This window comes from Rosa rugosa, chromosome 1 (genome assembly GCF_958449725.1).
Source record: "Rosa rugosa chromosome 1, drRosRugo1.1, whole genome shotgun sequence".
Lineage (NCBI taxonomy): Eukaryota > Viridiplantae > Streptophyta > Magnoliopsida > Rosales > Rosaceae > Rosa > Rosa rugosa.
Genome location: NC_084820.1, coordinates 3,171,835 through 3,197,223, shown reverse-complemented (window position 1 = coordinate 3,197,223; position 25,389 = coordinate 3,171,835). Strand labels below are relative to the sequence as shown.

General features: G+C 38.5%; 1 long non-coding RNA gene and 1 pseudogene across 1 annotated transcript; one reads left to right on the top strand and one right to left on the bottom strand.

The window, feature by feature from the left end:
- Positions 1-11,810: 11,810 nt before the first annotated feature.
- Positions 11,811-14,708, bottom strand: LOC133710734 (uncharacterized). The gene is made up of 5 exons (XR_009846835.1): positions 14,232-14,708; positions 13,635-14,125; positions 12,995-13,184; positions 12,828-12,892; positions 11,811-12,364 (listed from the first exon to the last, which is right to left on the bottom strand). It is a non-coding gene; the product is annotated as an uncharacterized LOC133710734 (long non-coding RNA).
- Positions 14,709-16,914: 2,206 nt separating this feature from the next.
- Positions 16,915-23,706, top strand: LOC133727067 (polyribonucleotide nucleotidyltransferase 2, mitochondrial-like; annotated as a pseudogene).
- Positions 23,707-25,389: the final 1,683 nt, after the last annotated feature.

Here is a 25,389-nt window from a genome sequence, read left to right as displayed (position 1 = left end):
TATTTTTTTATAATTTTGTCTTCAACCTATACACCACAAGTTATAATAGGTTTATAAAAACAAAAAAAAAAATACTCTAGTGATGCAGAACAGATGGCAACTAAATTTGAAGAGTAGTTAGATCGTGTTAAAGGAGGAAAACGAAAAGTGACTAGTAGACGCGAAACAGCTTCTCGGAGTCCGATTGGGACGCACCATACCTTTCCGGAAAGGGAATCGCGCCAGAAATCAAACTCGTCGCTTTGCCACGACGTGTGACCTTTTTCGGGCTTTTGGGGTCGTTTAGGGCCTCAAAAATGCGTTTTTCTATTTTACCCGTTTTGGTTTTCCTAGTTATTTTCGGATTGTTTTCGTTTTTACCCATGGGCTTTAGGGTTTCATTGTTAGTCGCCCTAGGGTTTATTTTCTCTTATTTAAGCCGCCTTAAGCGACGGCAAACCTATCTTTTCATCTTTTATCAATAAATTGAGATTATTCTCTTTTATCTCTGGTGGACTCCAGAACTCTTTGCTAGATTTATTGCTGGTAAACCTAATTTATCAATCCGATCAAATCCGTCTGCGTCAGGTGGTATCAGAGCAGGTCTTCCCTGTCTCTCCTATTTACCTTGGTAGCAATGGGGGAAGTTACAAAAGCAGATATCGAAGCTCTTACAACAGCGTTTACCGCTGCCATCAATTCCTTGAATAACCAGATCGGAGATATTCGTGGATTGTTGGGTGAGAGGAACAACAACAACAACAATAATCGGAATAGAGGCGGGGAAGGAGGCCAGCGAGTTAGGGCTCCGCGTGGCGAAATTGTTGTTAATACTTCAGATGAGGAGTCTGAAGAAGAAATTGTGCAACATGAACAACAGGTGCAAGCTGACCAGGATTACAAAGTCAAGGCCGAAATTCCTTTCTTTTCGGGCAACTTGGGTGTAGAAGATTACCTGGATTGGCAGCTTCAGGTGGACAGATTCTTTGAAATTATGGAAGTGCCTGAACACAAGCAGGTTAAGCATGTTGCATGGAGGTTGAAGAGTACTGCTGCAGTATGGTGGGATAAGTTGCAGAACACTCGAAAGAAGCAGAGGAAGCAGGGTGTTAGAACATGGCGAAGAATGAAGCAGCTGATGATGGAGAGATTCTTGCCAGATGATTATGAGCAGATTTTATACAGGTTATATATTGAATGTGTCCAGGGAACTAGGCCAGTGGCTGATTACACGGCTGAGTTCTTACGCTATTCAGAGCGTAATGAACTAGGGGAAACTGAAGGTCAGAAGGTGGCTCGTTATGTCAGTGGGCTGAAGCCTTCCATTCAGGAGAAAATTGGGTTACAAACTGTTCATACTATGGCCGAAGCTTCAAACCTAGCATTGAAGGCAGAGTTGTTAGAGAAGCCTTCACGAGCTTCTTCTTTCCAGAGATATAATTACCAAAGGAGCACAGATTTGGTAAACTCCTCAACTGACAAGAGTAAAACCACACTGCAGAGATCAGAAAACGCTTTTAGGGCTTCCAATCCTCCTTTTAAAGGGGCTGGCAGTTCTAACAGTTCTAGTGGTGTTCAAACCAGGGCACCGAACCAAAGGCTTAATAATCCTTACGCTAGACCTACAACAGATGTCTGTTATCGATGCAACAAGCCTGGGCATAGATCTAATGTGTGTCCTGAGAGGAGACAAACTGCCCTTATAGATGATTATGATGAGGATGAAGAAGAAGTTGGGAGAGATGGTGATTATGATGGGGCTGAGTTTGCGGAGGAGGAGTCTCCTGAAAAGGTTAATATTGTGTTGCAGCGGGTCTTATTATGTCCTAAAGAAGATGGGCAACGACGCAATATTTTCAGGTCATTTTGTTCCATCAATAACAAAGTCTGCAATTTAATTGTGGATAATGGGAGCTGTGAAAACTTTGTAGCCAAGAAGCTGGTGGAATACTTGCAGTTACCTACGCAGCCTCATGAAGCACCTTATTCTCTTGGTTGGGTCAAGAAAGGTCCACAAGTTCGAGTTACTGATTCCTGCAAAGTACCGGTATCCATTGGTAAGCATTATAAAGATGAAGTTCTATGTGATATTATTGATATGGATGCTTGTCATATTTTATTTGGACGACCTTGGCAATATGATGTGGATGTGATTTATAAAGGCAAAGATAATGTGATGATGTTTATGTGGAATAGTCATAAAATTGCTATGGCTCCTGTGTGTCAATTTGAGAAATCTGATGGAAAGAAAGGGGAGAGTTTCCTGACCTTGTCTAGCAGTGAAATTGAGATGGAGAGGGCCTTTAAAGAATCTGAAGTTTTCTGTCCAGTGGTGATAAAGGGGTTGTTGGCTGCAGAAAAGGAAGATGTGGTAATCCCTAAGGAAGTGCAGAATATGTTGGGAGAGTTTGAAGAGTTGATTTCCGATGAGTTGCCCAATGAACTACCACCTATGAGAGACATTCAACATCAGATTGATTTGGTTCCTGGAGCTAGTTTGCCAAATCTACCACATTACCGAATGAGTCCCAAGGAGAATGAGATTTTGAGGGAGCAGATTGAAGACTTGTTGAAAAAAGGGTTCATTCGTGAGAGTATGAGTCCTTGTGCAGTTCCAGTTCTTCTTGTTCCTAAGAAGGGCAATCAATGGCGGATGTGTGTTGATAGCAGGGCCATAAATAAGATAACTGTGAAGTACAGGTTTCCTATTCCTCGTTTGGAGGACATGCTTGATGAGCTGGAGGGTTCCAAAGTGTTTACCAAGATAGATCTTCGAAGTGGTTACCACCAGATTCGAATCAAACCAGGAGATGAGTGGAAGACAGCTTTTAAGAGCAAGGATGGTCTGTTCGAGTGGATGGTTATGCCATTCGGGTTGTCTAATGCACCCAGCACTTTTATGAGGCTTATGAACCAGGTTCTTCGTCCTTTTATTGGTTCCTTTGTCGTAGTGTATTTTGATGACATATTGATCTATAGCAGGACCAAAGAAGAACATCTGGTACAGTTGAAACAGGTTTTGAGAGCTTTACAGGAAAATAAACTGTACATTAACCTGAAGAAGTGTACTTTCTGTACCAACAAACTGCTATTTCTGGGATTTGTGGTTGGAGAAGAAGGCATTCAGGTTGATGAAGAGAAGGTGCGAGCAATAAGAGAATGGCCAGCTCCAAAAACAGTTTCTGAGGTGCGGAGCTTCCATGGTTTAGCTACCTTCTACAGGAGGTTTGTGAAGAATTTTAGTACTATTACTGCCCCTATTACTGAATGTTTAAAGAAAGGCAAATTCCAGTGGGGAGATGAACAAGAGAAGAGTTTTGCCTTAATCAAGGAGAAACTTTGCACTGCACCAGTTCTTGCTCTTCCTAATTTTGACAAGGTCTTTGAGGTTGAATGTGATGCTAGTGGTGTGGGAGTAGGTGCTGTGTTGTCACAGGAGAAGAAACCAGTAGCATTCTTTAGTGAAAAGCTGAGTGAAGCTCGTCAGAAGTGGAGTACTTATGACCAAGAATTTTATGCAGTGTTCCGGGCATTGAGACAATGGGAGCACTACCTGATTCAGAGGGAGTTTGTACTGTTCACTGATCATCAAGCCTTGAAGTACCTTAATAGCCAGAAAACTGTGAATAAGATGCATGCAAGGTGGGTGAGTTTTCTGCAGAAATTCCCTTTTGTGATTCAGCATAAATCTGGTACTCTTAACCGGGTTGCAGATGCTTTGAGTAGGAGGGCTTCGTTGCTGGTCACTTTAGCTCAGGAGATTGTGGGGTTTGAGCTCTTGAAGGAGTTATATGAAGAAGATACTGATTTTAAGGAGATTTGGACCAAGTGCAGTAGCAATAATGCAGTTGCAGATTTTTATGTGAACGACGGATATTTATTCAAAGGCAATCGGCTATGTATTCCTAGTTCTTCTTTGAGGGAGAAACTGATCAGAGATCTGCATGGAGGGGGATTGAGTGGACACTTGGGCCGAGACAAAACTATTGCTAGCCTTGAGGAGAGGTATTTCTGGCCACAGTTGAAAAAGGATGCAGGAACTATCGTGAGGAAGTGCTACACCTGCCAGGTTTCTAAGGGTCAGTCCCAAAACACAGGACTTTATCTTCCTTTACCTGTTCCTGATGATATTTGGCAGGATCTTGCTATGGATTTTGTGCTGGGATTACCCCGTACCCAAAGAGGTGTGGATTCTGTGTTTGTGGTAGTTGACAGGTTCTCCAAGATGGCGCACTTTATTGCTTGTAAGAAGACTGCTGATGCGTCCAATATAGCCAAATTGTTCTTCAGGGAGGTGGTCCGTTTGCATGGAGTGCCCAAGTCCATCACCTCTGATAGGGACACGAAATTCCTTAGTCATTTTTGGCTTACGTTGTGGAGGATGTTTGGAACAGCCTTAAACCGTAGCAGCACAGCTCATCCTCAAACTGATGGACAGACAGAGGTCACTAATAGAACTTTGGGTAACATGGTTCGGAGTGTTTGTGGAGATAGACCCAAGCAGTGGGATTATGCTTTGCCACAGGTGGAGTTTGCTTATAATAGTGCTGTGCATAGTGCAACAGGGAAGTCTCCATTCTCTTTAGTTTATACTGCTGTTCCTCGCCATGTGGTGGATTTGGTACAGCTTCCTAAGGTTCCTGGTGTTAGTGTTGCTGCTGAGAGCATGGCTAAGGATGTGCAGTTTGTTAGAGAATCAGTTAAGGCCAAGCTGGAACAAACTAATGCAAAGTATAAAGCTGCAGCTAACAAGCATAGGCGAGTTAAAGTGTTCCAGGAAGGTGATGACGTGATGGTGTTTCTGAGGAAGGAGAGATTTCCTGTTGGTACCTATAACAAGCTGAAGCCCAGAAAATATGGTCCTTTTAAAGTGGTGAAGAAGATCAATGATAATGCTTATGTTGCTGCACTTCCAGATTCGATGGGCATCTCTAACACTTTCAATGTTGCTGATCTACATGAGTTTCGTGAAGATGAGGCTCTTTATCCTGAAGAGAACTCGGGGTCGAGTTCTTCGGAAGTGGAGGAGACTGATGCAGAACAGATGGCAACTAAATTTGAAGAGCAGTTAGATCGTGTTAAAGGAGGAAAACGAAAAGTGACTAGTAGACGCGAAACAGCTTCTCGGAGTCCGATTGGGACGCACCATACCTTTCCGGAAAGGGAATCGCGCCAGAAATCAAACTCGTCGCTTTGCCACGACGTGTGACCTTTTTCGGGCTTTTGGGGTCGTTTAGGGCCTCAAAAATGCGTTTTTCTATTTTACCCGTTTTGGTTTTCCTAGTTATTTTCGGATTGTTTTCGTTTTTACCCATGGGCTTTAGGGTTTCATTGTTAGTCGCCCTAGGGTTTATTTTCTCTTATTTAAGCCTCCTTAAGCGACGGCAAACCTATCTTTTCATCTTTTATCAATAAATTGAGATTATTCTCTTTTATCTCTGGTGGACTCCAGAACTCTTTGCTAGGTTTATTGCTGGTAAACCTAATTTATCAATCCGATCAAATCCGTCTGCGTCATCTAGGTGGTTAAAAAGCCGCTCGCTGGTCTACGATATTTGTGATATATCTCCGATAAAGCGAAGAATTTTAGGATATATCTGTAAAATATAATAGGTTTATAAAGTGAAGAATTTTAAGATATCCTCAATAAAGTGAAGAAATATCTATAAAATATGATTAAAAAAATAAATACAGATATTTCTTCACTTTATTGGGGATATATCCTAAAATTCTTCGCTTTATCGGAGATGTTCCACAAATATCGTAGACCAGCGAGCGAAGAATTTTAGGATATATCCCCAATAAAGTGAAGAAATATCTGTATTTATTTTTTTAATCATATTTTACAAATATTTCTTCACTTTATTGGGGATATATCCTATTATTCTTCACTTTATAAACCTATTATATTTTATAGATATATTTTACAAATATATCCTAAAATTTTTCACTTTATCGGAGATATATCACAAATATCGTAGACCAGCGAGCGACTTTTTAACCACCTAGAGTATTTTTTTTTTTTTTTATAAACCTATTATAACTTGTGGTGTATAGGTTGAAGAAAAAATGTATAAAAATAAAAAATAAAAAAATAAAAAAGAAACACCTAGAGTATTTTTTGTTTTTGTTTTTATAAACCTATTATAACTTGTGGTATATCTCCGATAAAACGAAGAATTTTAGGATATATCCCCAATAAAGTGAAGAAATATCTGTATTTATTTTTTTAATCATATTTTACAGATATTTCTTCACTTTGTTGGGGATATATCCTATTATTCTTCACTTTTTAAACAAATATATTTTATAAATATATTTTACAGATATATCCTAAAATTTTTCGCTTTATCGGAGATATATCACAAATATCGTAGACCAGCGAGCGGCTTTTTAACCACCTAGAGTATTTTTTTTTGTTTTTATAAACCTATTATAACTTGTGGTGTATAGGTTGAAGACAAAATTATAAAAAAATAATAATAATAATAATAAGCGAAGAAAAAGAAAAAAAAATGCAAAAAAAAAAAAACAGAAAAAAAATGCAAAAAAAAAACAAAAAAAACGAAAAAAAGATTTTTTTTTGTCTTGAAATGACCATTTTAGCCCTCAAAAGTCAGACTTAACGGTCCAAATTGGACGGAATAGTAGAAATTGGACACGGATGATGAAATTTGAGAGTACAGGGACTAACATGATTAAATTGAAACTAGAGGGACTAACATGATGACGACCCCTAACCTCAGGGGGGTAAACTGAAATTAGTCCTAAATTTTTATTATCCCTGCATATTTAAGTTTTTGTCTTTTTACAAACAGTACTGTTGAATGCAGAAGAACATATATAGAGTTTATGCAGAGCTGGATGAAGTTAAAGCTGAGCTTGAGAGCAAAATGAGCAGCTCAGTAAGGTCAAAGAGGCAAGTTTAAAAATCGAGAAGCAAGCTTAAGAACTATATGAGAATGCAGAAAAAATATCCACAGCGCAGCAGATGTGTGAAGATCTCAAATGCAGTTTGAAAGATAAAGAGTCCATGAGACAACATCTCAGGGCTGCAAACGATAAACTTCGAGTTGGTTATGATGAGAAGTACCGAAAATTGGAAGAAACCAACTGACTTTTCTGATAATTTTGTTCTGACAATAGAAGTACCCTGTGTTTATTTGTTATATTCAGGTTAAAGATGTGTTTTATGGAATTCGCTCCTGCAGTGGGCTTAGTTTTCATTTGTTTAACTATTATTCATTTTCTGCAAGATAAGGTTCATAGAATTGTCGTCGTCACCAGTAGCTCTGTCGTACCCGAAAATATCCAAAAACAAAAATTGTCAAAAATCGATCGAATTCAAAACCTAGTATACTAGCGTGTAGAGAAAGAGAGTATCACGTTTCATATCTCATGCATGGCCAATGATGGCTGGAGTCGCCGGAAAACACCTCAAAACCGCCGGAAACTCAGAAACTTTCGGCCTTCGGTTCTTCCTCCTCACTCGTTGTATGGATGATCCAAGGCCACATGCGCACTTGCGACGAAGAGGCAAGTCGAACATGACCGGTGCGCTGTCGTGTCGTCGTCGGACGGAGGAGATGTTGTAGGGTCTCCCTTGCAGGTTAACGGGTCTCGAAATCGGGTCAAGAGCTCTAATTGTTTCTTAAATAATGAATAATCTGGGGCGCTGATTAGAATTGAGGGCTATTTATTAGGGCTGACAAATTCTCCCGAACCAAACCGTACCAACCGCATCCGAGCCGAGCCAAGTGAATTGGTAGCCGAAAACTTGGTAACCGAAGTCTTGGTTGTACCGTACCGACTCCACATACACAGTACGGTAATGGTTTCAATTTTCACATATACATGGTATACCGTACCGTACCGAATACATGTATCATACTCATATTTTTTTAATTTTTTATTCTTTGGTCTTCTTCTTTTGGACTCTTCTTCTCTCTTCTGAGTCTTCTCTCTTCTCTTTCTTCTTTCTTCTTTCTTCTTTTTTCTTTCTTCTTTTTCTTTCTTTTCCCCGTCTCTTTTGTCTCTCTTCTTATCTTCTTCTTTTTAGTTTTTTATTCTTCTCTCTTCTCTCTTCTCTTTCTTCTTTCTTTTCCCATCTCGATCTTCTGTCTCTTCTTCTTCTTCTTCTTCTTCTTTCCCATCCCTTCTGATTCTTATCTTTTTCTTCTTTCAAGGTCATTTCTTCTCTTTCTTCTTTCACCTCAGTCTCTCTCTTGAATCCAAGCTTATCAGCCCTCAAACTTTGTTGCTGTCACTCCCGCTGTCGTCGGACGGGCTGTGGCCGTAGGCGACAATGGTAGATGGGAGGAGGAAGGAGAGTTCAGGGGCGCTGAGGGGTGGGTTTTTTAGATCTTGCAGACCTAGAGGGGTTGGGATTTGGAACTTGGTTGCTGGTTTGGGGTCGGAGGAGATTGAAACGGATCTCGACCTTCAGTTTGGGGGAGTCGGCGTGATCTAGGCGGTGGTGGAGGGATGGCAGTGGAGTCGGCGCGATCTGGGTGGCGGTGGAGGGATGGCAGTGGTGGTGGTGGTGTCGGGTGGTTGGGGTTGACTCTGCAAGATCTGGGCTTGCCTTGCCTAGCAGGCTCAATTCTTGGGCTCTGGCCAGATCGTGGCCCAATCTTAAACTCGGTTGGAGGCCCAACCAACCGATACCAACCGATACTGAGAAGTTGGTAACCGAAGTCTTGGTACCGGTAATGGTACTTCATTTTGTGTACCAATAAGCTCTGGTACGGTAGGTGGTTTTAGACTTGAAGGCCCGGTACAGTACCGAACCCAGCCCTACTATTTATAGCCCAATTTTCATTTAAAATAGATGATCCAGATCAAGCGCTAGTATTTTTAGCAGTCAAGATAGTCCCCTAAACAATTTGCTCCGATTCCAAAACTTTCAAAATTCATAATCACTAGCCTTTTTAATTTAAAAAAAAAAAATTTCTATTTTCAAAAAATTCTCTAAAAATTTTCACTAACTCGTATCATCGCTTACTTTATTATTGAACTCTTAAGTTGAAGATTTCACTTTGTGAAAAATTTCGTAAAATATCGGAGATGTTCAAGTAAATTCAGAATATGTGTCTGACCCAATCTCTAGGTTACTTAATCTAGTTGTAATAGGGAAACTCGTTACTTAACCTAGTTGTAATAGGGTTTAGAATTAGAGATATTCTCGGAGATATCTGATTAATTGTACGATTATCTTTCCTTGTACAATTCCGATTCTATGTCTTGTAATCCTCTAGGCCCCTATTATCAATGAAAGCACGACTCAATTCTCTCCCAATTTTGATTTTGCTTAAACAAGAGAATAGTTCACAACTTAAATGCAATTATACTACCTGCAGCAAAGCGCGAGATTTCTATCTAGTATAAAAAAGAGACTCAAGAAACTCGGCTCTCTCTCTCCACTGCGTCTCTGCCTCTCTGAGATGGACTCGGTAGGTCGCGGGGTTTTGATTTCGGGATTTTGATTTCAAGGTTTCCATATCCAGATTTGATTTAAGGGTTCGGGTTTAAGAAATACCTCTTTCGATTTCATTGTCAACTCTGAATTTTAACATTGATTTTTGGAAATCGATTTTTTTGATTTAATTTTCAACATTGATTTGGAAGGGCTTTCAGTTTAATTCTGATTGAGTTTCCATGTTTGTTAAAGGCTCAAGAGAATGAAATGGTGGCGAAGAGGAAGCGGCTGGTGTCATCTTCAGGTCCTGTGAACGATCCAGTACTCGATCATGTTGAAGGGGTGGGCCTTGATGCAATTGAGAAAGCCGTCAATCTCTACATTTCGGAAGCCAAGGGAGTTGCTTCAGCCAAGATGCAATTGAGTCTGAACCCCGGAGGGTTACTCCAGTGCCTTGCAAGGGTGACGGAGGTCCCCTTCGATTATGCCCGCATGGTTTATTTTCCTTCCTTGTGTCATTTTGTTTAGTGGGCGCCTTCTTTGAAAAATCAGTAGCAATTCAATTTCTGTGTTTTCTTACTGATTTGGATTTTGAACTGCTGATTGCTTCATTATGTATTTTCGGCCTAAATGCATCACTCAACTCCAGCTTTGTATATCTGATTTCATATGATCTGTGCTTTTTGGACCTTTCAGATTGGTTAGATCATGCCTTTTAGTTCCTTCACTCATTTTAGTTGATGAGTAAACGTGAATTTTGAGATTTTGATGTCAGTTGCTTGTTCCCATTAACTTTGAACGATTGAATCTTCTTAGAAATTAAATGATTAGAGAGTTAGTGAGTCTCCTGATTGATCTGGTTAGCTTTACTGGAGATGATATAGTTGGTTACTTTTACTATTATCAGGGAATGTGCGACTCCGATTTCGTGTATCTTTACTTGATTGTACTTTTCATTGGGCAAGTGAATCAAATCTGTAATTGCTGTGTGTGTGTTTATGTGGTCTGCAGTTTTAGATGTCTGATTACTTATCATTCAGTTCATTTATATTTTGGTCTTGAGTTTTAATAATGGAATCTTGTGTTATGGTTCAATTGGGAAGATTCTTTGTGTTGTGGTTTAATTCCTATTCTCAACGGACATTTAAGTTTTCATTCATAGGGTGCCTTTCATTTTGGATTTAAAAAAATGCTCACAAAAGAATGCATATATGAAGGACCGTAAATTCGGTTAAGTAATGATTCTCATATTCTTGTAGTCTGAGGAATGGGTTGCTGAAACTAAGAGAAGGGATATCTGTAAGAAGAAAGCTGAAAGATTGGCAAGGGATCGGAGAAGGAAGCTGAAAGATTGGCAAGGGATAAGGAAGCTGAAAGGATGGCTTAATGATCGGTTACCCTACTCAAAGGAAGATGATGAGATAGGTAGCAAGGCAGTCTAATGAGGTTTTCTTTGTATTTTTTTTTATTTTATATTTTATTATTTTTATTATTATTATTATTTTGGGCATAGATGGGGTTCCAAAAAGACCCAAAGGAGGCAGTGTAATAAGTTGGTCATGCATGTGTCCCTTCTTTCAAATATTGAAATTTATTCAAAGTTTTAAATGAGTGAGAATACCATCTTTCAAATATTGAAATCTATTCAAAGTTTCAAACTCACATTCAGTTCTTCCCCAATTTCTCAGATAGTCAGTTATTCCCCTTCTTTGGTTGGTGGCATTCTGTTTGCTTGATGGCTTTGCTGTTTGGTTTGGTTGGTAGCATTGTGTTTGCTTGGTCATTCATGTTGAGATTGAGTGGAATGTAATTCAGTAATTCTTGATAAATTGATTATTTTCTGTTGTTGTTTTGTTATGGAATCATTGGAATGCAAACTCTAATTCATGTTGGTTTACACTTTGCAGGAACTTGGAAGGCTTAGATCTGCAAGGCTGCAAGGACCAGCATTCCAGCATTGTGGATTTCCCATTTCTGTGTTATTATTTTCTTCTTTGTAGTATGTACTGTCTATTACTTTTGTGTATGTACTGTCTATTACTCCTGTGGGATTTCTGGCATTTGTGCAAGACTACAGCTCTGCAAGTTATGTGTAATGTACTGCACCCAGTGCATTGCTTGTATGTTTTCATTGTTGTCTCTTGTTCAATTGTGACATTGCGACATTGTTCCTCGATTTATTGTGATTGTGTAGTGTGTACTAGGGCTGGATTCGGTTGAATACCGAGCATAATTCTCATCAACCGGCTATCGACCGATGTAACGTTGATATTGAACAATGACCATAGCCGCCAATCGCTACTAGGTCTCATGTACTAGATACCAGTCCTCAAAAGAAGCCAGAAGTAGATTTTATTTGAACACCAATTAGTTGGATCTTGAACACCATGAAATAAAAGATCTTGATCAGCAGTTGTATATTAATATACAGGTACAGTTAACTGAAGCAGACAGGTACAGTATTGATTTGAGTGTACAGATACATTTTCCATTGTATAAACATTTGATAAGAAAACAAAAGACAAAAAATATTGAAAGTTTAAACGCTAATATGGCATTGCAAAGCTACAGTAAGGAGAAGAGGTCACTGTAAAGACAATTCTTAGGAAGTTGACATAACTTAAATAAAAAATAACAAAATTAAAAACACACGAAGATCCGAGTTTAGCAGAATGGCGGCAAAGCCTGGAAAACTCTCACAAAACTTTTACAGATGGCTTGTAGGTTTGATTCCTTCGGACAATCCAGACTTCCAGAAATATATATGTTGGTGGGGACGATCCTTGCCTCCAGTCACTCTATGAAATATCAATTTCTAAAAGGTGGGAGTAGCTGTCCAGAATACTGTTTAATCTCACTGCTAAACTCAACCTCCATCAAATGATTTTCCTTGTTGCACTTCATTGAGAAAGAACCATTCAGATTATCCCCTTCAGTGACACGGATTGGAGGGTTCAAGAGGAAAACCTGTTCAACAAACAAGGATAAGCACAGAAGTTTTTTTTTTTTTTTTTTTTTTTTTTTAAAGCATAACAGAATATATTTCGGTAAAGAACATGCACATGCTCCAAGTAATCTGTCATGCCTTTGTTCATCATTTGGTTGCTGAAACTGTGCTATGTTTTGACCAAAAAAAAAACAGAAAGAAAGAAAGTCTGCTATGTATAAAATGAGGGGAACAGATATCATCACACACAACATTGCACTTATATGAACAAGTTATATATCAGGTGTGGACTATTTATTTTTTGTCCATTGGCCTATCAATTTGCAAATTTCAGTCCCTAATATAAGCATTTGACGGCAGTGATACAGAGTTTACCATAATGTTGAGATTTCTTTTGAATTTTGCAGAAAATATTTTCCATCTGCAAATAGATTTCTTGACGATAAATAAAAACATAGGACAGAGGATTTGGGTATAGCAAACCTGTTGGCCTCAGTGTGTGCCATTATCTACACCGGGAGCAGTGGTCAACTCAATTTCATTCTGGGCTGGAACCTCACCAGAACATAAGTTACATGTTATAGTAAGCATACAAAGGTTCAGGAATCCTGGCATTCCAAAAGATAAAGGTATAGTGAAGATTAACTTACTCGAAAATGAACATAAAAAAGTGATCAACCATCCTGCGAACCCACAGAGCCTTGTGTTTGGAAGAGTTATTGTAGATAAAAAGTTTGATCTCACTTCGAGGATGTCACTGACAACTGAACAATCAATCTCTCTTAGTATGGCAGCTGTCCCAATAACTTGGTTGGGATAAAGGTTGTTCCACAATGATGTCTACAAAAATTCAACAGCATCAATTTAAGATGTTAACACCATGAAGGAGCATGCTTTAAATTCATATGCAAGTAAAGGGAAATGATGAACATTAATTGTTTTCCCTTTGCTTTATAATAAATAAGATATGTGGCAGAATAATCATGACTGAACAGGGATTTTTTTTTTTTTTTCCTTTAAAAAAGAGAAACTTGTAGGTTTGAAAAATCCCAAAAATCAGTGACAATTCAGAATGAAACAAAAGGGAAGTTAAAGACCTAAGTGCATCTTTGACTATAAACATTTCAAGGGGCAGGGGTGGGAAGTTCAAAGGGAATAGCAACTATGAATGTTGCACATTTTTTTTTTCCTTTAGTAAAATTTAAATAACAAAAATGATATATAAATGTTGCACAATAGTGCACATCATAAGATAAAATTTCATCCACAATCTTATCAACACTCAATCACCTGATCGAATATAGTATTTCTTCTGCTATTCAGCGAAAGGTTTTGTTAGAGCACCCATATCAACACCATAATAAGATTGTGTATCATCTGTGAAACGATACCAGTCTTCCATCGATGATTCATAATCATTTTGTTTTCAATCTCCTAACCCAGACCTAAGACATACGAGAATTACATTGACGAATCTGTTTTTTTGGAGCCAAACAGAATCATCGATCAGAAAAGTGCACAAAGATTGCTTAATCAACTTACTAAATAAGAGGCAGGTTCAAGATAAAACTCCCATCACAGTACGATTCCACTTGGAGAATCAAATTAAAGGACAGGTAAAAACAGAGATGAGGGATTTGGTCAAAACAGGAAAGCCTAGACAATATGAAACGCGTCATCTTTCAATACAATAACTTGGGGATTTTCAGACGCTCTTCACGTTCTTTGGTGGGGTATAACAACCATGAAGATCCTCCAGGATCTCCACTATATATGTACTCCTGCATAATGTTCAAATTATAAGAACTCATCGATTTCTGAATGATACATTATCCAAAAGTTAATAGTTTTCAGATTACAAGAATTTTTCTAAGATCCTCCACTAACCTTGGTGAGTTTGCTCTTGGTCAGGACATTCTTTGAATAGCCATAGTAGCAGCCAGGAAACCATAAGCTATGCCAAGAATCGCAAAGATGACAACCAAAACAATAACCAAGACATAAAACGTAAAAGTAGTGACAAAAATTTTAAACCAAGACCAAGACCACCCTAGTACAATTCTCGTAGGCATTTCGTAGAACAGCTTCTGGGCATATATATATAGTGTCTAAAAGCTCATAATAATCCTTGGAGTAAAAGCTTGTTTCCTACTCAACCATTCATGCACTTCAAAAGCATTCAACTTGTAAGCAAGAGCATGAATTTGTCTACAATCAATCAGCCACAAGGTTACCTCTTTCTTTCCAAGTAAAGAAAGAAATGCAGTGACTAACCTCAGAGCTGGTTTGAGCTAGCTCTTGGACTCTGAGGCTGCTTTTTTGGCCTTCTCTCCACCGATGGATGGGGCATGACGTCAGCCACGATCTCCCTTGGGCCGAGCTGGCAACGAAGGGCTCAAAATCACAATCATGGTCACCAAGCCTTGCTGGAGATCGACCGGCCTAAATGGATACGGTTGAACATGCTCGAAGGTCAAGGTGTTGGGGTTAGCGACGACGTGGTGCATGTGTGCCGTGTGGCGCCTGTTAATCATGGGCTTTTTTTTTTTTTTTTTTTTTTTTAATATTGGAGAAGTTTAGATGGGCCCCATGAGGATGTATTCGGTTTCCTAGACTCCTAGTCCGTCGCCAAACCCTACTCGAGTGAAGAGAAAAAAAAAAAAACAAAGGGAATTATACTGAATCATTGATAGGACACGCTATGAACTAGAAAGTTTAGAGAGAACCACGAGAGAGATTTATTGAGTTGCCCCATGCCATAGTGGCCCGGATCTTCAATTTCAATAAGAAAAGTTACCAACTCGCAGTTTCCCAAGTTTTTGTGAAGTTCAATATCGGCTGTCGCCATGAGAGGTGGTGATGATAGAAACCCTGCCATCGAGAGTAAAATATCGGTACCAACTGATTCCTCTGATGGCTTAAGAAGATCGAAACGATTAGCACCGTCAACCAATATTTATGATATCCCAAAGGAATTATTAGTTGAAATCTTTTGTCGACTACCTTGCGCCAAATCTGTTTATAGATGCAAGAGTGTGTCAAAGAGTTGGCGCTCACTCACGTCCGATCCTTATTTTGTCGGCCGTTTATTGTGGCTCCAAAGAGATAACCAAACCCCAATACCTGGTACTATTATAAACCAGTATGGGGAGGAACTCCTTACCACAGATTCGTTTGTGATATTAAGGAGATTCTTCGAACTCAAGAATAAGAGATTACTAGTGGTAGCTACATGGAACGACTTGGTTCTCTGTGAAGATGACGGTGATTATTACATCTGCAATCCAAGGACCATGCAATTGGTTAGTCTTCCTCCGATCCATCAATGCCGTTGGGGATGTAGGCCTCCTGTGGGATTCATCTGTGAGCCATACTCTAAGGAAGAAGAAGACCGACCCGCAGACAATAGTGATAAAAAAGAAGAAGAAGAAGAAGAAAGGAAGGTAATCAAAATTGATGCCGAGTATAAGTGCAAGGTTGTGAGAATTATTCATCCTGATGACACGGAAAAACTTCGTTTCGAATACAAGATTCAGGTCTTCTCTAGTGAGATTGGCGAGTGGCGAGAATCACTAGTATCATGTCCACGCGGCTTTATTTATTCCAGACTCGTGTCCCGTTTTGGCTTTGCAACCAATGGAACGCTATATTGGAATGCTACGGATGGTGATCTGCTTGGGCTGGGACCTTTGATGATCAACAAGAAGAGCACTACCACTTGTTCTAGTGGTGATTCGGGATATCAATTTCATGTTATTAAACTTGTTCGGCAGGAACATGAAGATGAAGATTTACGTTCTTCATTATATTACGTTCAGGTGCACTGTGGACGTCTGCAGTTGGTGCAGACGGTGGAGAATGAGGACCCCTTTGGAGCTAGGCTATCGGTTTGGGAGCTGAAAAAAGAAGAACTAGGACAAATGGCGGTACAAGGGGGTGGAGAACTGGGTCAGAAACACCGGAAAACTTATAATATAATGGACCAAGTAAATTATTGTATGCTTATTTCGCTGGGGTATATGGGTTCTGATCCAAATGATTTGGATACATGTTTTGTGGCTCTAAGAGATTATGATCATAGCGAATCTGTCATTTACAAGTGCAACATTCACACAGGAGAATGGTCCCAGATGGAGAAACATTTTCTGGGCTAGCATTACAAGTTATGCTCCCATGGTGGCCTACACCAGTTCCTACAATTTCTGCACGTTCCCATGCCGAATAGGAATATTGGGATCAACTAGTATTGATGCCTGTGCTGCGGGTATATATTTATGCATTATAAGACAGCAATTGCATCTAATGCATTATATAATGAAATACAGTATTGTTTTACAGATTCCAAAAATCTTGTATCATGACCATATATGTGTATTTACAAATTTCAAAATAAGAGATGCTAACCAACTACTTTAGCAAAAAATGATTAGACTCCATACATGACCATATATGTGTATTGAGATGCTAACCAACTACTTCAGGAAAAAATGATTAGACTACCCCCACCCCCCCTCCTCTTCGCGCTAAATCTCTTAAACCCTCACTCTCTCGCTCATTTCCACAACCGCCCATGGCCTCCGTGGCCCACCGCGCCAACCTTACCTCTCTCTGTAATTACTCTAGTTCTTCGGTAATTCAGAGGTTCAGTGAGGTAAAAATTCTTGCATTTTGGGGATTAAAGTTTGAATTTTTAGGGTTCTCATTGGATTTTGGCGTTTTTACATGTCTCAAATTTACCGTACATTTCTATGTTACTGTAATTTTTTGATAGTTTAGAATTTCAGTGAGGTAAAAAGTGTTGGATTTGGGTTTAAAGTTTGAGTTTTTAGTAGCTCAATAGCTCAATGCCTCAATGTTGTGGTTCGTATTGAATTTTGGGGTTTTCGCCTCTCACCGTGGGTCTCTAATTTATCTTACATCTCTATATTACTGTAATTCTTCGATAATCTGGATTTATTACTGAATGTATGATTATATGTAGGTGATGGCGAGTGTTCTTTCTTCTGATGGAAAGCAAGATCCAGATGTAATGGCAGCTAATGCTACGTCTGCTGCTCTTATGTTATCAGACATTCCGTGGGCAAGCCCCATTGGAATGATTCAAGGAAGTTTATTGTTAACCCAACTATGGATGAGGTAATGCTTAATGTCAATTCTTCCCTTTCAATTGTCCGTAGCAGATATTGTTTCTTACCTTGCATTATTATCAGCATCTAATTCGATTACTTAATTGGTAACAATGCATCTTAGCTGAAGGGATCTCAACTTAGTGTATGCATGTACAAGGGACAAAACGTTAATGGTTGATGTGCAAGCTCGTGAGATTTCAGAAAGAGATCTAGAAGCTGGGATGAGATTGGCTCATCGTGAAGTAAGTGTCTAGACCTGCAACTAGTATTATTTGAAGTCGGTTTTTTAATGGAGTTCTATTAAGGAACTGGATATTGATCATACAGGCAGTTAAATATCTTGAACCTCAAATCAGACTGGCTGCTAAAGCTGGCAAGCAGAAGAAGGAATATAAATTGTCACTGATGCCAGAGAGAACATTGGAGAGAGTTGCTTAATTGGCAGAAGCTCCCATAGAAGAAGTTTTCACTGATCCTAAGTATGGAAAGGTGCTTTTTTGGACACATTTATTTCATAAATGTCTTTCTTTCTGCATACATGGCACTTCTGTATGGAATCTAATCTGGTGTTAATTTATGTGGAATACTTTAACATCCAGTTTGAACTGGAGAAGCCCTGGAGAATATTGCGCAAGATGTCAGAAAGGCACTTGAAGAAGAGTGTGATGAAGAAAGCTTGAGACTGTTACCGAAAGCAGTAGACACAGTGAGGAAAAAGGTAAGCCATGCCAAAATAAACCTAAACTGAGTGCAGTAGCTTGATTAATATCATCCATATGAGGCTTAAAGTTATACTGACTTGGATGTATTTGATTTTGATATAAATTTCTAGAATTATAGGTCTCACTGGTGATAGCTATTCACTTACACTGAGTTTTTCATCTTGCTTTAGTTCCATAGTTATTCACTTACACTTAGTTTTTCATCTTGCTTTACTTCCATAGTTATACATCTGTGTATATTTCACATCAGATATATCTTTGTTTAGAGAAACTTCTTCTTGATAAGCGGTACTACCTATCATGTGATAAACATAAAATGGAGTTTAGGAAATTGGTTATGGGGGATACATTTGTCTGAATTTGGCAGTTAGATTTTCTTTAGGCTGTCGGCTTAGTTTCTTTATTTTTTAGTTGTATTGTTTTGTTTCACACATATGCATTCAAAAATATGCGTTCATACATACACATATATATACCTTTTCTTTTGGTTCTGATATTTTTGAGGGTTACGTTCTTATATATTTAATGATAATTATTAGGTTGTCCGTAGAAGAATAATTGCGGAAGGATCAAGACTTGATGGTAGGCGACTGGATGAAGTTAGGCCTTGTGTACTGTGAATCTGGTAATTTGCCTATGTTGCATGGATCATCACTTTTTTCTTGTGGAGACACGCAGGTCAGAATATTTTTAATATTATTGGTCTTTGCTCTGTTTAAAACCGGTTCCAACTTTGGTACATATTTGGCGTTATATACAGGTACTCTGTACTGTAACAGTTGGGGCACCTGGTAATGCACAACGCTTGGAATCCGTGGTGGGCCCCCCATCAAAGCCCTTCATGCTTCACTACAGTTTTTCCCCATTCTGTATAAATGAGGTCGGTAGACATGATGGCTTGAACAGGCGTGAAGTTGGTCATGGTAATTATGACCTACCTTTTGAATTGGAGCACAGTGATTAGTTAAACAAGATTTTGTTTACGTCGTCTGACTATAAATATTTATTTCGAGTTATCCAACTGCACGGATACCTAGTTCCTCTAAATTGAATGCCCACACTACATATATGTTTTTCTAAAGCCCATTCCTAAATGCAATTGTTAGAACTGGTGTAGCTTATACTTTTTTAAATAATTGAATGTGGTTTGCCTGGGGACATGAGTCTGAGATCACATTCAAGTCATAGATGTATATCTCTAGGTTATTTGTTAATGTATTATGTTACTCTATCCTTGTTTGGAGTCTGATGGCTGCAAAACTTTATTTCACCTCATCCTTGATTTGGAACTATCTTTAATTATTGAAGTAACAGTACGATCTAAAAGCATATTAAACCTTAAGCAAAAATCTGTCATAGATTTGCATAAAAGCATTTAGTATTCCATTTTTACAACCTATCATCACACTATTTAGGAAATTAGGTTCTGGTTATCGTTTTGTTCCTGATTAGATTTCCAAGATGTCTGTTTAGATGCTCAATAATACTGAGAAGTTTTGCATTGCATAGAGAAAGTAGAAAGATAATAGTTGCTAAACAAGTTAAACATTGTAGTTTGGTTTTGTAATGATTTGTAGGAACTCTGGCGGAAAAAGCTCTGCTTGCTGTGTTACCTCCTGAAGATGATTTTCCATACACTGTTCATGTCAATTCTGAAGTAATGGCTTCTGATGGTTCAACATCTATGGCTTCTGTCTGTGGAGGTACTCTCTGTACTGCTACAGTAGTTATTTCCAATGTTTCAATGTATATAACTATTTATTACCTGGCAAACTTGTTTCTTATATATATATCTTCTGTAGAATACAGAATTACTATGACTTTTGATTCATTTTTTGTATATCCATGTCATATCTCTTTATTTAATCTTCAGAATATGCACGATTATGAATACTATATTCTACATAACATGCAAGTAATATCTTTTCTGTAGGCAGTATGACTTTGATGGATGCTGGCATTCCACTGCACAAACATGTAGCTGGTGTCTCCGTAGGTCTTGTTAGTGAAGTTGATCAATCAACTGGCACAATAAAGGAATACCGTATATTGACTGACATTCTGGTGAGATATTACAGGGCTTGATGTTGAGTTTTGCATTCCACATGATTGCTTTCTGAAAATAGTCGGTAGTTTCTGTTTCTCAAAATGAATGAATGCTGATAGGCTTTAACTGCTAATGTGAACCTTCACGTGTCATGATCTTTGTAGTTTCAACTCGCAACTGCAGCTTGTGGTTTTGATTCAAGATTTCAAGAATTATAGTATTATACCAATATCTATGTTTAAATTTTCATTTTTGGTTGACAATTTTCATTTTTGGTTGACTTACAAATATATATTTGATAATTTTAGGGTCTGGAAGATCATTCGGGGGACATGGACTTCAAAATTGTTGGCATGCAAGATGGAATCACCGCAATCAGTTGGATATAAAACCTGCTGGAATTCCTTTAGATATTGTTTGTGAAAGCTTGGAGGCTGCACTAAAGGTCCTATTCAAATTCTTGATCACATGGAGAGAGAGATCAGTGCACCACGCACTCAAGATGATAAAAATTCTCTTTGATTAGGTTGAGTTCCCAACTTTGGTTGTTTTTGCTTTGTTCTCGTTTGGTTTGCGGAGTGGAGCTCTTGGGAAATATATTCCTTTGGTTTTCCCAAGGGGGATGAGAAACCAAGAGTCCCATATTGGCTATATTAAGAGAAGCATTTGGGTCCTGGTAAAGGAGAAGGGGAAAGAAACCCCAAGGGGGCTGGAGGGTCCAATTCTGTCCTCTTTACCCTTGGAGCAGGAGTCTTTTCCCAATCTTGCACTTACAGAACATGAGAACAAAAATATAATTCCCCATTCCCAAATCCTCTAATGAGTCTAATCCACGAAACAAACGAGGCCTTAGCAAATATTTGTTTTGTTGATTCTGAAAGGTTATAATTGATGTTTCAGCTATCTTGAAGTACAGCAATGATGCACTTCGTCGCTTGCTTGGGCCTCTGGGTGCTCTTAAAAGAAAAATTGAAGACGAAACAGGTGGATTCTTTGTTATATTTTATGTAATAATAGACAGTCTAGTTCAAGCATGTGAATGTCTGCAGATATTAGAAACTATTGAACCTTTTCAGTTGGTAGTTATGGTCCTGATACTGTATCTTTATTCAAGTTTGGTTGTTCTGTCATGTAGAATTAGTTTGCTATATCAAGGTGATCTTTGTGAATTGTTGGTTTGGCCAAGTTATGTAATGTTTCACTTCAAAATAAGTAAATAACACACACACTGTGTATATATCCATGAGAGGCTGAGGAGAATACTATTCAGTAGAATGTCCTCTCTTTCTCTCACCGTATATATAATCCTATTATCAGCAGACTGTCCTCCCTTGTTCCCCTCCTCCTCCTTCAAAAAAAAAAAAAGACGCTTTGCTGATGAAACTGTTTTATGGTGCAATTTATTGTTTAACATTGACATCCTTGTTCACACTGTATTGCCACCCTCAGGTACACGGATCTCTGTAAGTGATGGAACACTCACCATAGTTGCTAAGAATCAATCTCCAATGGACAAAGTACACGAAAAGGTATTTGTAACTCGGTTAGCTAATACATTTCTTATTGGTTAAAATATTGTTCTTCTGTGGCGCTTGAATTCTATTGAAAGCTCTAGAAGTCTGATGGATACCCGAGTACCCCCTAGCTCTTCTTAAAGGAATAGATATAGAACTCTTTATAAACTTCCTACAGCCAAGGCAAAATTATATGTTTTTTTTTAGTAGTATAGAACTTACAATTTCCTTTGCTCTAGACTCCCACAACAAAGAGAGGGAAGGAGCAAGATTACACTTTCAGATCATAAGCTTCCCATGGTTTATTGGACCTGATTTTATTGCTAGATCAAATGAAGAGGTTGAACTTATTGGTGCTATTAATCAAAATCGCAATTCTGTAGAACTATATAATTAGACCAAGTAGGTAATAAACTTCCTGTATTTTTTTTTTCTTCTTTTGGCTAGTTGTGAGGTCATGTTGCTGAGTGTTTGTTTGTTTTCTTTTAAGTCTATTGTGGATTTATTCTGTACTTCAGGTTGATTTTGTACTTGGGCGTGACATTGAAATTGGTGGGATCTATAAAGGGACTGTAGCTTCAATCAAAGAGTATGGTGCATTCGTGGAGTTTAATGGTGGGCAACAAGGCCTTCTACACATTTCTGAGTTGTCACATGAACCGGTATGTAGCAGAAATGCTGTGGGTTTACAGTACTGATTCCTTTCCACGCCTTCTCTATATTGATTTGTACTGCTCATTGTTTGCTTGTTTCAAGTCCTGTTCTTAGTAGAACAGCGGGTATTATTGATGTATCTCAAAAATCATTTTTTTATTGCATCTTGTGTATAAAAAGTTGAAAAGATCAACTTTATCTACATTAGACGAGGTATTCTCTTTCTGACTTGTATAGTTCTTTTATATTTTCAGGTGTCACGGATTTCAGATGTAGTATCTGTTGGCCAGCAGCTCTCTTTGATGTGCATAGGCCAGGATGTTCGTGGTAACATTAAGTTGTCCCTGAAAGCCACATAACCTCGACCACAATCTAGGACAAATAATTTGGCTGTGGAATCTGTTCCATCTATGAAACAAGCTCATAGTGTTTGGGCAGCTGCTGGAGATGTGTCTAATGGCGAAGAAAAGCATAGCCCTTTGTCTGAGGAATTGCCAGTGAAAAAATATAAAGTTAATGCGATAAAATCCTCTACTTCCTCTAGTCCACGTACCAGTTCTAGTCAGAAGTGCTGAAGAGTTGATGAGGAGGAAAGATCTACTGGTTTTGTTCAAAATTCTAAACTACTTCTGAACCCATTCGTGGTTTGAAACCAGAGCGCAAGACATCAAAATCTTTCTTACAAAAAGGAACAAGATAAAGATGAGAAGGAACACAATATTGCATCTCAAACCCACTCTAGTAATGATTTGAGTAATAAGGAAGACCCTGTAACTGCAAAAAGTCTGAATCTAGGAAAAAAGGTTACTGCCAAGGTTTATCAGATCCCCACAGGTGGGCTGATGCTTGATTTGGGTGGGGGACTTCGAGGAATGTATCGGTTTGAGGTACATCTCCATCTTTCTGACATTTCTATATGTTGTTGCCTTGCCACTAGTCCAGTGTCTCAATGTCCTGTATCCAAATTAACTATTCAAGCCTCACCTCGTTTGTTTGTTCGGTGAATTCCTGAGCTTTCCTTGAGTGTTCCAAGTCTGTTACTAATCTATCTCTTAGGTTCTCAGTCCATATATAGGATTAACATCTTCCTTACTCTTCCTTTTTGATGGATTCTTTTCCACGCCTTACACTAGTGTATCATATGGAACCAGTAAAAACTTCTAGTTTCTCAATCATCTTTCTTTCTCACCTCAAAGGGAGGATTGGAAAACAGCAACATGCAATTACTTGTGATCGGAATCCATCTTTTGCTTTAAGATGATTGGCAAGACAGGACCATGAACTGAACCAAAAGAATGCCACACACACACACACACACACACACACATTTTTTTTGGGGGTGAGGGGTGGGGGGCGAGTTGGGGCCTGGGAAAACTGTTTCCATTGTATAAGAGATGTCAACATTAAGTGCCACATAATGACAGTGATGAGATATTTCATATAACAATGGACTGTTTGAAGATTCTTTCTGTTGGCAATATTTTAAATAAAAATGACTTTTCATATTTGGATGCGAGTCATGTGACAATAGGAGCTTTCTTATTTGTGTAAAAGTAGATTTGCTAATGCTTCTATTATTGGATCCTGTAAAGTAACTTTACATTATGTTCTTTATGTATAAATGGTTTTTCACAATCTCATGTCTTGATTAGGATTGAGTCCAAAAACTTCTAACTCTGTGGCTTGGCAGGCATCTACATTGTGAATTGATTGGTTATCCGAAACATAAAACAAATCACCGTATACAATTGGATCATCAGGAATCACCTTATTCAAGAACTCGAAATTGCTTGTACCAGCCTGAGTCACTGGATCATGGTTCTCAAAATGAAAGTTCGGAATTGCTTGTAACAGAATATATTTCGGTAAAGAACATGCACATGCTCCAAGTAATCTGTCATGCCTTTGTTCATCATTTGGTTGCTGAAACTGTGCTATGTTTTGACCAAAAAGAAAACAGGAAGAAAGAAAGTCTGCTATGTATAAAATGAGGGGAACAGATATCATCACACACAACATTGCACTTATATGAACAAGTTATATATCAGGTGTGGAGTATTTAATTTTTGTCCATTGGCCTATCAATTTGCAAATTTCAGTTCCTAATATAAGCATTTGACGGCAGTGATACAGGAGTTTACCATAATGTTGAGATTTCTTTTGAACTTTGCAGAAAATATTTTCCATCTGCAAATTGATTTCTTGACGATAAATAAAAACATAGGACAAAGGATTCGGGAATAACAAACCTGTTGTCCCCAGTGTGTGCCATTATCTACACTGGGAGCAGTGGTCAAGTCAATTTCATTCTGGGCTGGAACCTCACCAGAACATAAGTTACATGTTATAGTAAGCATACAAATGTTCAGGAATCCTGGCATTCCAAAAGATAAAGGTATAGTGAAGATTAACTTACTCGAAAATGAACATAAAAAAGTGATCAACCATCCTGCGAACCCACAGAGCCTTGTGTTTGGAAGGGTTATTGTAGATAAAATGTTTGATCTCACTTCGAGGATCGATGTCATTGACAGAGGCACTTAAACAATCAATCTCTCTTAGTATGGCAGCTGTCCCTATAACTTGGTTGGGAACTTGGGAATTGGGATGAAGGTTGTTCCACAATGATGTCTACAAAAATTCAACAGCATCAATTTAAGATGTTAACACCATGAAGGAGCATGCTTTAAATTGATATGTAAGTAAAGGGAAATGATGAACATAAATTGTTTTCCCTTTGCTTTATAATAAATAAGAATAATCATGACTGAACAGGGATTTTTTTTCCCTCTCACCAAGCTCACTAACCTTGGTGAGTTTGCTCTTGGTCAGGACATTCTCTGAATAGCCATAGTAGCAGCCAGGAAACCATAAGCTATGCCAAGAATATAGCAAAGATGACAACAAAAAGAATAAAACCAGGGCAAAGCATGCCTCCATGGATGCTGGCCCCATAACGACAGTTGTGGCAGCCAGCCA